The sequence below is a fragment of the Ascaphus truei genome, chromosome 6 (genome assembly GCF_040206685.1).
Source record: "Ascaphus truei isolate aAscTru1 chromosome 6, aAscTru1.hap1, whole genome shotgun sequence".
In the NCBI taxonomy this organism is placed as follows: Eukaryota; Metazoa; Chordata; class Amphibia; order Anura; family Ascaphidae; genus Ascaphus; species Ascaphus truei.
In genome coordinates, this window is record NC_134488.1 from 72,757,809 (window position 1) to 72,770,108 (window position 12,300).

Consider the following 12,300-nt stretch of genomic DNA (forward strand, 5'->3'; position numbering starts at 1 on the left):
TAAATTTATTTGCCATCACTTCCCTGGAAGATGCTGTTCCATGTATCTGTTACCCTTCCAATTAAGAAGCAATTTCTCATGTAGTCCCCTCTTTCGGGACTACTAGTTGTAAGGGGTTAAATGCGGTAAGGGGTTAACTCTGTGGCTCACTCAGGTTACTCCCCTTCCCATCATGTATGATATCAATGTAAGGGCATATATTGCTGCCATTTATGTTCTAGAAGCAGGTTCTTCATAGTTCTGACTGGGGTCCTCAGTGTACTGTAAATAGGTTTGCGTGTGTATACTCATTCATCTAACAGTGTATTAATGTGTCCTGTCACCTTTTTGTTTTCATTTAGGAATGTGCCCCTTTATAATAGCGCCTGTTAACGCTACTGTCCTCATGGAACTGCCAATATTGTAGCCTGTATTCATATAGAACCTGCCTGTCCAGAGGGTTCTTACTGCATCACTTCCTCTCTACAAGCATACCCCACTATATCCTTTATGATGGGCCCTCAAATTATGCACTACCCTAAATAGGAGTGAGAACTATCAGGGGATGAAGTCCACAATACTATTGTTTGCCACTAGTTCTGTCCAGAAGCACCGTATGCCATTAAAGCACATTCTGGTTTTTATAAAAGTTCCTGATGCCCATCTTTTTCCTATCCCTTCATCTTCGCCCAGCCTGCACCTTCCCAGAACCTCAAAGGCCTGAGAGACTGAGCACTGCCATGTATGTAACTATATACCGAGGGGAAGGGAGAGGGACGCCTGCTTAGCTGGAGCTGTATAGGTAAGAATATGTGATAAGTAGTATTATCTGGTGCTACACCCGGTAAGGATGAATAATGCTAAATAATGCAAGAGAAAGAACCCGGAATGGTAGAGCACTCAGAAAACCCTGAATAGACAGTGATAAGTTGTAAATACTAAAATCAAATCGTGAATTCATTCATTATAATAAAATATGGTGGTACATATAATGGACTAACTAAGGTTAAAAATAAGTGATATAGCTAAATAATCACTATAGATTTATGGTGAACTAATCATTGAAGGTTAGTCACTCATTAGGACTAAATATCTCTCAGATGATTAGAAATTAGTTGCATTAATGGGTTAATTCCCATGATGACTAAATGCCTGCAGTGATGTATGTCTCACCCAGGTGTTGTTATACTTCAATGTATTCCCTAAGCAAAGACCTTATATGGATAATTTTCAAAACGCATATAAAAATATATAGAACGTCACGATTCTGATGTAATCCGATCTTTTAACAGATATTGTGCAAATAATCTATGCAAATATTTAGGGAGATAATACTACTTATCACATATACTTACCTATACGGCACCAGCTGAGCAGGGGTACCTCTCCCTTCCCCTCGGTATAGTATTTACAACTTATCATTGTCTATCAGGGTCTTCTGAGTGCTCTACCACCCAGGGTTCTTTCTCTTGAGTTTAGCATGTATGTAACTAATTTGATGTGGCCTCCTTCAGAGTCGGGTAAGGAGGGTTACACTCAGATTGCCTTATACTCTCTCAGCATATTTATAAGACTCTTTCTGATTTAATTGTACTGTTGAGTCTATGTATTATGCAAAGTATGACGTTTGTTAGATTTCTATCAGTACATGAATATAGCTGTGTTACAGACCCTGGCTTCCCTAGAGTATGACAAACAGATGTCAAAAAATGTCACTTCAGGATCTTCATGAATCCACACAACAGGAGGACAAAGACATCTGCGGATTTAGAAATGGCATTTATCATTTATTTTACATTCCAGAAATGGGGAGAGAAAAAAAAATGTTAGAAAAATGAAAGTGGAAAGAAGAGGAGAAACAAAAATGAAAAGTCAAAAGACATAAAAACAGGGTGTGTGACAAAAGCCGAGGAAGGCAAGGTCAAAAATAAGCGTATAAAAAGGGAAACTCTGCTGAAGTGATTTGTAGCAATCCCGGCTGTAGGTATCTCAGAAACCGGGGGTCCCAGAGCCAAAATAAAACACCCTGGTTCCAATCATGTTCAAAAGTCAACATCATTTATTTTTTTTCTGTTGCGGGATTCCTACTTTTAATAGGAAATACTGTTGAAAATCTTTCTAGGATCTGCGCCAACACAGCCCCCCTCATACTTCTCATTCCAGTGTTTCATTATTCATACATTGACCCCACCCAACATGCTACTTTGCAACACAGGTTAAAATACTTTATAAGAGTGCCTAGCGTTTACAGTACCTTGCTAAGGCTTTAAAAGAAGTGGTGGAAAGATCAGAGATAAGATGCGCTCGTTAAATGAGACATTTCAATCTATAAATGGTATATCCAATAATTCATCACATTCCATATGTGCTCTTTTCCTTTATCCTTTCTGCAGTGAGCTACTTTATTTATAATGTATTGGGTTCTCTTATTCATCAGCACTGCAATTTCCTCCTCAAAGTTTTGCAGACAAAATATGTTCACATGTTATAGCAACAACCCCCTTCCGAGAAGCCTGTATAAGTTTAACTTATGTTGGTATCTTGAGCTTGGTCCTTTAAAAAAAAAAAAAAAAATGTTTGTGTTAAAAAAATCTGATTTTGAAGTTTGCCTGGTCTTATTTTCCCAAAGGAAACCTCTAGCTAGCGATTCAGTATTAGAACATTGAGGATCACTGTCACCGTACAGTACAACCAAACAATCCTGTATTGTGACAGAAAGCCCAGGCCAAATCCACACCACCTGTTATTTTACCCAAACATTACTCACAACTCTTTAAAGTACATAGTAATCTCCTCCCAGAAGCCCCTATGAATTTAAGTCATATAGGTTTAGTCATATAGGTGTAACGGGTTTCCCCCCCCCCCCCAATCTCACATTGGCCCGGGTACTCTAATAACCAACCCCCATTATGTGTTTGTGTTTGGTGGTGCACCTGTGGGCAACAGGACTCCTGAGTCTCCCGCTTGATGTTAGTAGGGGATGTCTTCAGGACAGGTAGCTGAGGTAGTGGGTGCGAGTTCAACTTACATCATGTGCAGCGCCTCCACCTCATCAGGATCTGTGCTTCCGCAGGGAGATGGTCCTGGTGAGGAACTCCTTCTTGGTGGTGCCATCCACTGCTGAGTAATTTCACACTCACACAGTGGGGGTATCGTTAACAAGGTCATCTTTATTGTAGACGGTGATGTAGCAGACTGCCCCATGCAGCTGCCGGCTCTAGCCGCACATCTCTCCGTGCTGTCCCTTCGCCAGGTACGCCCTCCCGAATTGAAGTGGGATTCCCTCTTCTCCTAGGGAAATCCTCTCTGTGCCAGGTCCCTGGACACAGAGTGGCTTAGACAGGCTGATTGGTCAACCTGGACCGCTAGTTACTTCACTAGGGTCACAAAGTGTTCCTACAATCCCTTATGCAGGAAAATACAACTTCCCACAGCTGCTGGAACACACTATCCCTAACTGTGTTGTGCCTTATATACTTCAGGAGGCAGGCGCATCCCTGGTGTCACTATCAAGGGACTCAGAGCATACAGACACTCCCCTCCATACATAGGGCACCTCACCATGGTGTGAGGGAAAACCTCCATGACTACTGCTGGCATACCTGTACTTACCAGGACGTACTGCCAACAGAGAGGAAAGTAATATACCATTATTATGCATGGCTATATACTCCCCCTGGTGAATCCCCACTGTCCCGGCTGGGGCCTAAATTTGGTGTACCTTGCTTCAGGAAACACTGAAAAAGAACACACAAATTAAGCGCTAAACATTATCACATTCACATAATAATGACAGAACATCCGCTCACTGACCAGCAGAGAGCATCAAAGAAAAAGGCAGACCACTCTTTGACGGGACCTAATAGTAGTGTCGAGGGTCTGGTTTCTTCACCTCCCGCCCCGCTGCATCGGTGACTGTCATGCTATACTCTCGGGGCAAGCCTCTCTCATTACAATACACCACCTTGTGCATATAAATGCTGCGCCCGATTTTCCAGACCCGCATCAGTTGGGAGACCCTCTGCTCAGCCTGAACTCCCTTAATGGCTACTCCCTTATTAACAATATAGTATTCGATATCATTACGAAGCCACCTTTCTCGATTGTCCTCTATTTCCCTCATCAGAGGTTCAGGGACATATGGGTATTCAAGCCCATGGGACCTTTTATATTTTGGCTGCAATAGCCCGTTCAGCTCGGCAGGCCCGGGTTAACTTAGTTTGCCCAGCCTTTCCCGGTAACACCCATGACAGGGGCTCATCAGACTCCACCGGATCATCTAACCCTTCAGATCCCTTTGGGGTAATAAGACCTCCTTGTATTCGGTCCCACCTTACTCGTAGCTCCTTGAGATAGGCCTCACGGTCAAAATTCCCAGGAGCCCACCAATGGTCAACCACCCCATCCCTTTCTAGAATAAAACGGGTGCGGTCTATCCAGGCGACATAACCCTCATATAATGATGCCCACCGCCTAGTTTCCCGTACCTCCCCTGAGTTGGGTTCTAGTGGCTCTTCCTCCTCAGGCCCACCCGATGATACCCCTGAAGTACCCTCAGATGGCGCAACCCTTTCCTTACGCTGTGACTAGTGTCCACCCAGGATACTCAGCATGCTAGTGCTATCACTGGGTACCGACCTTCATCGGGAAATCCTCCCTCCACCCTCCGACCCATCATCCGAAGTTCCCCAGTCCAGGCTTCCAGTCCGTTCTTCGGTAGGACCCCGGGAATCCCCTGACATCCCCAGGCTAGAGGTTGACCCGAATGAACAGGTGACAGGGACAGGGGATTGAACAAGGGCCTTGGGGCTAACTTTGGGGATGGACGGGGTTGGGGGACGGGGCCGGACGGTAGGTACCGGCAGGGTCACGGCCTGCTCCTCCGCCATACCTGACTCACGTTCTCCACAAAGTTCATTCTTTCCTGCGGCAGCTGAGCCTCTCGCTCTCCGGTTCGAGTGCCCACTCCGTCTGTCCGTAGCGGATCGACTCCCACTGCTCGACCATAGAGGCGCAATCGCCTCCCACTCGACACCGCTCAGGTCGTCCGGAACTGCCTAGGAACACGCACGTGCTGCGACGCCATCTTGGGTTGGGTCCCCAATCGAGACCTCTTCCTCCACGAGGACATCCGGCAACGCCCTTCTGCTGCGCGGTCCAGCCTGACCCTCTTCGTTCACCTCCACCCCCGGAATCTGTGGTGAGCACGGGGTTAACCTACTGCTCCGCAGGGACGGGGTGGATCGACCTCCTTCCGACCCGCTAGTCACCACGGCAGTGGGACTCCGGCGCTCGGGTTGTCGCGGTACTGGAGACACTCGACTCCGTGTCTCCACACCACGAGGGATAGCATCTCGCCACGGAATACCACTAGTATGGTACTCCACCAACAAGTCCTGTGCCTCTGCCAGCCTGGCACACTCCTCGTCCGAGGACTCTAATTTACAGTTCGGGTGGGGTATCCCAGTAGGGGACCGTCGATGGGCTCCTTTCCGGTCACCTCTCCGATGGCTGGTTTTCTCGGCCTTAAGAACTCGGCTTGATTCCGGCTCCGCAGGACCTGCACTCGCACTCCATAGTGCACCCGGAAGCTCCGCTGCCGACATCGGGGTAGGATCTCTCATCCCCACGGCTTGTACAGGCACAAATGTCGTCATAGGCCACATATATTGCAGTCCACAATGAGGGCATCGAGCCTCACTGCCCACGGCTCCGCCAGGCAGTCTGCACTGCAGGCAGAGACAGACCACTGTCTCCACACCCTCTACTCGGATAATCAGGAAGCCTCCTGGAGCCGAATAGGGGTGGGTGGATATCAAGGGACTCTGTTCCACTTTCTCCGCTTGCTCAGCCATGGTCACTAACGGAAGCACTCGTCCTAGCGGTCTGTATTGATCAATGGCTCTTCGCAACTGAAGTGCAGGGGATGGTTGAGCAAGCCCTCCCCCCACTTCCTCCATCGGCATCCGGTGGAACTGCAGACCACTCCCCCTGGTTGAAACTAGGGGGATGTCTCGCCGCTTTGTAGGCTGACCCAGCACTGGGGCGGAGTGAGTCATAGTCCATGAGGGCGCGGCTCCAGCTTTCGCGCCAAACTCCCCAACTGGGTGGAGTATTCTCGTTGCCGCCAATCCTGGCCAACAATTAGCAAACTGCAAAGTTGCAAGACTTTCTGCAGCTGGCCCACGCGGTGTCCCGGGAACGCGGGAACTGCCATTTTGGTAAGTACTGTCCTTCTTTATATTTGAGGTAGCGTCTGGCTGTTTGTTTATTGGTGTGTAACAAAGTCCATTTCGTTCCTCCCATCTCGCAAGGCTGTCGTCCTCACTATTCTCGGGGGTATCTTCCCGAGAACATAGGCATGACAAAAACGGCGCAGCCACGGCTTTCACGCCATTCCATAACAAACACACAAGAGTCTCTCCTGTAGCTTGTTCTCCTTCCTCATCCCGGCATCCTGGACCTTCTGCTCTTTGCAGATCCTCCATCCTGACGGTCGCTTCTTGCTCACTGTATACTGGATTATTGTACATGGAGCTCCACTCTGCGGGGCAGCTACCATATCCGTTCAATAAACATGCCTTGTGCACCACTTGTGTACCAACATAGGTCTAACTCGTGTTTGCACTACCTCAGGCTAGGCTCACTCTCTCAGTGTCTACTGTATCTCCTTCCTCCCAGTCTGTGCTCCCTTCGGTAAGTGATCTGGAATGGCTAGAGTACTCTGGGGCTTCCATGCAGTACTTGGGCGTCTACCTCTCTTGGTCAGCCTAGTGCAGACCCTCTCCAGGACTCCTGACCTAGTTAACAGGCTCTCCCTTCAGGCATCCTACCCCTAGCGCTACCTCAAGGTGACTCGGACAGCTATAGCCCTTCTCCAGACCCACTAACTCCTCTCAGGTTCCCAGGGTATCCCTGCGGTTCCATCCCAACACAGCACAAAGTGGCAGCATACACTTTCCCTGTTTCCTAGCGTGTGCCTAGCAAAAGCCTGTCCTGTTTAATAGATATATCTCTCAGCAGCGCCTAAAATTGTAACGGGTTTCCCCCCCCCCCCCCAATCTCACATTGGCCCGGGTACTCTAATAACCAACCCCCATTACGTGTTTGTGTTTGGTGGTGCACCTGTGGGCAACAGGACTCCTGAGTCTCCCGCTTGATGTTAGTAGGGGATGTCTTCAGGACAGGTAGCTAAGGTAGTGGGTGCGAGTTCAACTTACATCATGTGCAGCGCCTCCACCTCATCAGGATCTGTGCTTCCGCAGGGAGATGGTCCTGGTGAGGAACTCCTTCTTGGTGGCGCCATCCACTGCTGAGTAATTTCACACTCACACAGTGGGGGTATCGTTAACAAGGTCATCTTTATTGTAGACGGTGATGTAGCAGACTGCCCCATGCAGCTGCCGGCTCTAGCCGCACATCTCTCTGTGCTGTCCCTTCGCCAGGTACGCCCTCCCGAATTGAAGTGGGATTCCCTCTTCTCCTACGGAGATCCTCTCTGTGCCAGGTCCCTGGACACAGAGTGGCTTAGACAGGCTGATTGGTCAACCTGGACCGCTAGTTACTTCACTAGGGTCACAAAGTGTTCCTACAATCCCTTATGCAGGAAAATACAACTTCCCAACAACTTCCTACAGCTGCTGGAACACACTATCCCTAACTGTGTTGTGCCTTATATACTTCAGGAGGCAGGCGCATCCCTGATGTCACTATCCAGGGACTCAGAGCATACAGCCACTCCTCTCCATACATAGGGCACCTCACCATGGTGTGAGGGAAAACCTCCATGACTACTGCTGGCATACCTGTACTTACCAGGACTTACTGCCAACAGAGAGGAAAGTAATATACCATTATTATGCATGGCTATATAGGTATGTTCGTATTTTTCCACCTGAGCATGTCCTGTTTGCAAAACGTTTGTTTAAAATCATGCTTTTCTTAATCCCAGGCATTTCGGGGTACCATGGTAACCTTTGGACTGCATTTGGCTCTGAGGAGAGCTCTGTTTTAACATCCCGGGCACTTAATATTTCAAAGAATTGTATCTCCCGAACAAAGTATTGAAGTTTAAAAATAAAAACAGCTATGGAAATAGCAAGAGGAGGAAAATACAACCGGTGATCAGCGTAGACTGGTGCCAATGCTGCAAAATACCAATATGAAAAAGGATGCTGCTGCAGCAGCTGCTATTATGCCCAATAAATGATTATATTTTTACCTGCCTCCAGCCTATACATTCGCAGTGCTCACTACTTCCTCCTTGTACTTACCTTCTCTTCCGGACTGAAGCAAGCAAAGAAACAGAAGCCTTTGCTTCCCTGTCAGGACGTGAGTATACCTGACGGATGACTACCAGCTGTTTTGTCACTTTGCCTTCAGCCATTGTGGTGTGTTCAAGCGATGCCTGCATATTTCGGAGCCATGGGATCAGACAGATCTGCTTCGCGGGGGATTACAGCTGACGCGGACTCCACGCAAAGACAGACAAGGTCAGTTGTATTTTCCCCTATATTTGGGCTCCGGGCAGCGTAAAGGTGATTATGCATTGATTCGATACACCACACAACACTGGCTATTGGATTCATTTGCTGGAGATTTGGCCTCAAGAACTGTTCTATACCACAAGTATACTTTTATGTGAGACTAATTTGTTTATATACAAGATCCACAGCTACACTGTTTGCTATTTGAGCACCCATCAGCGATTCATTTCCCTTACTTCACCTAATTAAACAGTACATACAAATGAACAAGAACTGTAACAAAAAGAACCCAAAAATACAAAAACATTATCAACAAAGACAAACTAACATAAAACATTAAAGACCAACACAAAAGGAAGTAACACTGAAATGGAACCAGCAGGAGCTTTAATAAGTTCTGGATCAATATTAAGACTTCCATACTATCAAAGGGTGGAGGAGATGACAGAGGTGTCAGGGTATTGATCTACTACTGAAAAATAAAAATGAACGCCTGTCGAGAAAGCCCTTCAAATTGAGCTGCTCATTAAGTCCAGCACCATTGCTAGTAAGCAGATAATGTATCCAATAAGCTTCACATCTTAATACGGTGTCCTTATCCAGGTCACCCCTACCCAAAGGAACTATTTCTATGCCCATATTTCTCATGGCTGCTATGGAATGCTTATGTTGAACAGTGTTGTACCAAGATGGTCGGGTTGGTACTGTACCTTTCTTAATTACACTTGTGTTCTATAAAATGCTGCTTAAACATTCTTGTTGTCTTAGCGATATATAGCAAACCGCAGGTGCACTTAATGAAATAGACTACAGATGTAATTCTGCAAGTTATCCTGTGTTGGTGACAGAATACATCTCCAGTGCAGGGACTGTTATGAAAGGAACAGCATGTAAAGTTTTCTGAATTTTCCCTAACTTAAAAAATGGTTTGTAGAATAAAATTTCTTATCATCAGATTTTATTAATGCATCAGATATTTTTCCCTCTCCTAAATGCCAACATAGGGGTTCTTGACAGGCGTCCGACAGGATCTGATCATGTTTTAAAATGTGCCAATGCTTATTAATTTTGGGTTTCTCTCTCAATTGTAAGTCAAAAGAAACACTAGTCTCCCTGATTTAATTCTTTCACCCCTAATTGGAGGAACATCACGTTTGAATGCCTCATCCAGGGTCGAGTCAATGTAACCTCTTGCCAAAAACGTTTTTTAAGATCTAATATGGCAGGACCTAGTCTCTCTGATCTACTGGTGATACTTGAAACCCGAATTTTCTTCGAGAAAGGAAGTGACTCAACTAGGGCTCCTGAATGGTAGCTGTCAGCCCTAAGTTTTGAATTCTGTCCATTGTCTTCCTTAATACGTCTGTATTATGTAGGACCCCTGCTGTCTGACTGATAAGGACATCTAAAAAGGAGAGCTGTGTCATACTCCGTGTATTGGTAAACCATACTGTTGTGTCTAATGCACTTGGATAGTCAAAATAAGTGACCAATTCTTCCTCTGTGCCCTTCCACAAAAATATGTCATCAATGTAGCGTAGATTGTATTGCATATGTTTATAATGTGCTGATGCAAAGATATGGGTACTCTCAAAGTTGGCCATATAGAGATTGGCATACTGTAGGCTGGTGCAATGTCCATAAAGTTAAATCTAAGTTAAATTTAAATGACAGATAACTATCCTATATTTACAGTATATTGATACAGAGGAAGACAAATAAAACCACCAGTGAAACATTATTTAGTGATATCTCATAAGAGGGGACATAAATTCCTTCTTGACTCCAAATATTGGAAATAAGATTTCTCCCTGGATCAACATCTTTCCCATGTTTACTTATTTAGTATAGTAGTGTACACCTTTGATTTCTAAAAAGATCTTACTTTTTTTTTTACAGATATCTTTTCTATCTGCCATCAGTCTCTGTGGGCAAGGAAATCCACATTGGAACTGCCCTTACTGTAAAGAACCATTGGTGAAATCTCATGTCCTTTAACCTTAAGGGATGACCCTGTGTCATTTGTATTGGCCTTGGGATAATTAGCTTTTGAATGCTCCTGGTATTGACTCCAAACATATTTGTATATAGTTATCATACCCCTCTTAGACATCTCTTTTCTAATGTAAACAAATCTAATTTAGATAGCCTCTCCTCATAAATCAGATTATCCATCCCCTTTATTCATTTGGTGGCTCTTCTCTGCACTTTGTCTATCACTTTACTGTGGTTTTTTTTTTTTTTTTTTTTTTTTTTTAATGGAGTGGTGCCCAAAACTGTAGTCGATATTCAAGGTGTGGTCTTTCTAATGCTTTATACAGTAGCATAATTGTTTCCATCCTTTCCATCCATACCCTGTTTAAAACAAGATAAGATCTTGTTTGCCTTTGAGCAACTGTATGACATTGGGCACTATTACTAAGCCTGCTGTCTACAAACACTCCTAAATTCTTTTCTATCAAGGATTGACCTAATTTTGCCCCATGTAATTTGTAACTCAGTTGTTTATTCTTGTTTCCGAAATCCATAACCTTACATTTATCTGTATAAACCTCATCTGCCATTTACCTGCCCAAGTTTCCAGTCTATCCATGTCCTTCTGGAGAGAAATTGCATCCTGCTCTGATTCTACTACCTTACACAATTTAGTATCAGCAAAGTGTTACGATTGTGCTCGCCACAAACCGAGACCGGACCACGGGGCTGAGGTGGGGTATTATAATCACCGACCTTAGTCCGCGCAGACTGATCCGAAGTGCAAAATCCATAGTCGTACATAGCATGGTCACTATTGGAGAAGGCAGCATCATCGTTATTCAAGCAGGAGTTCGGCAACGGTAGACAGGAAGTCCCCGCTTAAGCATAGGAGCATGAGCACGGGAGTGACCTCTGTGCGAGGGGTGGCTTTGGCCCATGACGCCGGTGTCTGTATGAGAAGACAGAAGGCTAGCCGAGGAACACCGCAGGGCAGCGCTTCAGCACAGGGGTCCAAAACAGGCCTCCGCATGGAGAGTAGCAGCAGGCCTCAGGAAAGGAAAGGTAACCTCTGCTAGGGGAGAATGCAGCAGGTACCAGGAACACGTGCTGGCAAACCAATGCTTCAGCATAGGAGTCCGGGACAGGCCTCTGTGTGGAGTGTAGCAGCAAACCTCAGGAACACAGGAACTCAGGCCTCTGCATGGAGAGTAACAGCAGGCCTCTGGAACACTGGAAGACAGGCCTCTGCATAGAGAGTAACAGCAGGCCTCTGGAACACTGGAAGACCGGCCTCTGTGTAGAGAGTAACAGCAGGACTCTGGAACACAGGAATTCAGGACTCTGCGTGCAGAGTAGCAGCAGGCCTCTGGGAACTAATAACGAGAACTAGAAAGATTAGTACACAAAACGAGACACAGTAATGTCCAGAGAAGGATTATGCTCGGCACTGGGTCAGTGCTAAAACCTAGTATATAAAGGGCGGAGATCCAATCACAGGAGGGAGGTGTGTGAGAATTCCTCCAATGACGAGCACGGTTTAGGGCAGCAGTGAGAGGCAGCACATGTGCCATTGATTGTTAGAGGGAGACTGTAACTGCAGAGATCTGCAAGACTAGAATCAAAGCCAGGATCGGATTCCTTACACAAAGATGGAGATATTGGTCTACACCAACCTCAAGGTCATTAATAAACACATTAAAAAGCAGGGGTCCAAATACCAATCCACTTACAGCTTTAGCCCAACCTAAAAAAGTTAAATTTATGACAACTTTGTTGTCTATCCTTCAACCAGTTTTCAATCCAGAAGCAAATATTTTTACCGAGACCAATTTCCTTTATTTTGTACACTAACCTCTTG

General features: G+C 45.8%; 1 long non-coding RNA gene across 2 annotated transcripts in view; it reads left to right on the forward strand.

Moving 5' to 3' along the window:
- Positions 1-12,300, forward strand: part of LOC142496493 (uncharacterized) — a 43,155-nt gene that overhangs the window by 8,300 nt on the left and 22,555 nt on the right. For both annotated transcript variants that reach the window (XR_012802018.1, XR_012802019.1), the window contains exon 2: positions 673-781. This is a non-coding gene — a long non-coding RNA (uncharacterized LOC142496493). The remainder of the gene's footprint in view (positions 1-672; positions 782-12,300) is intronic.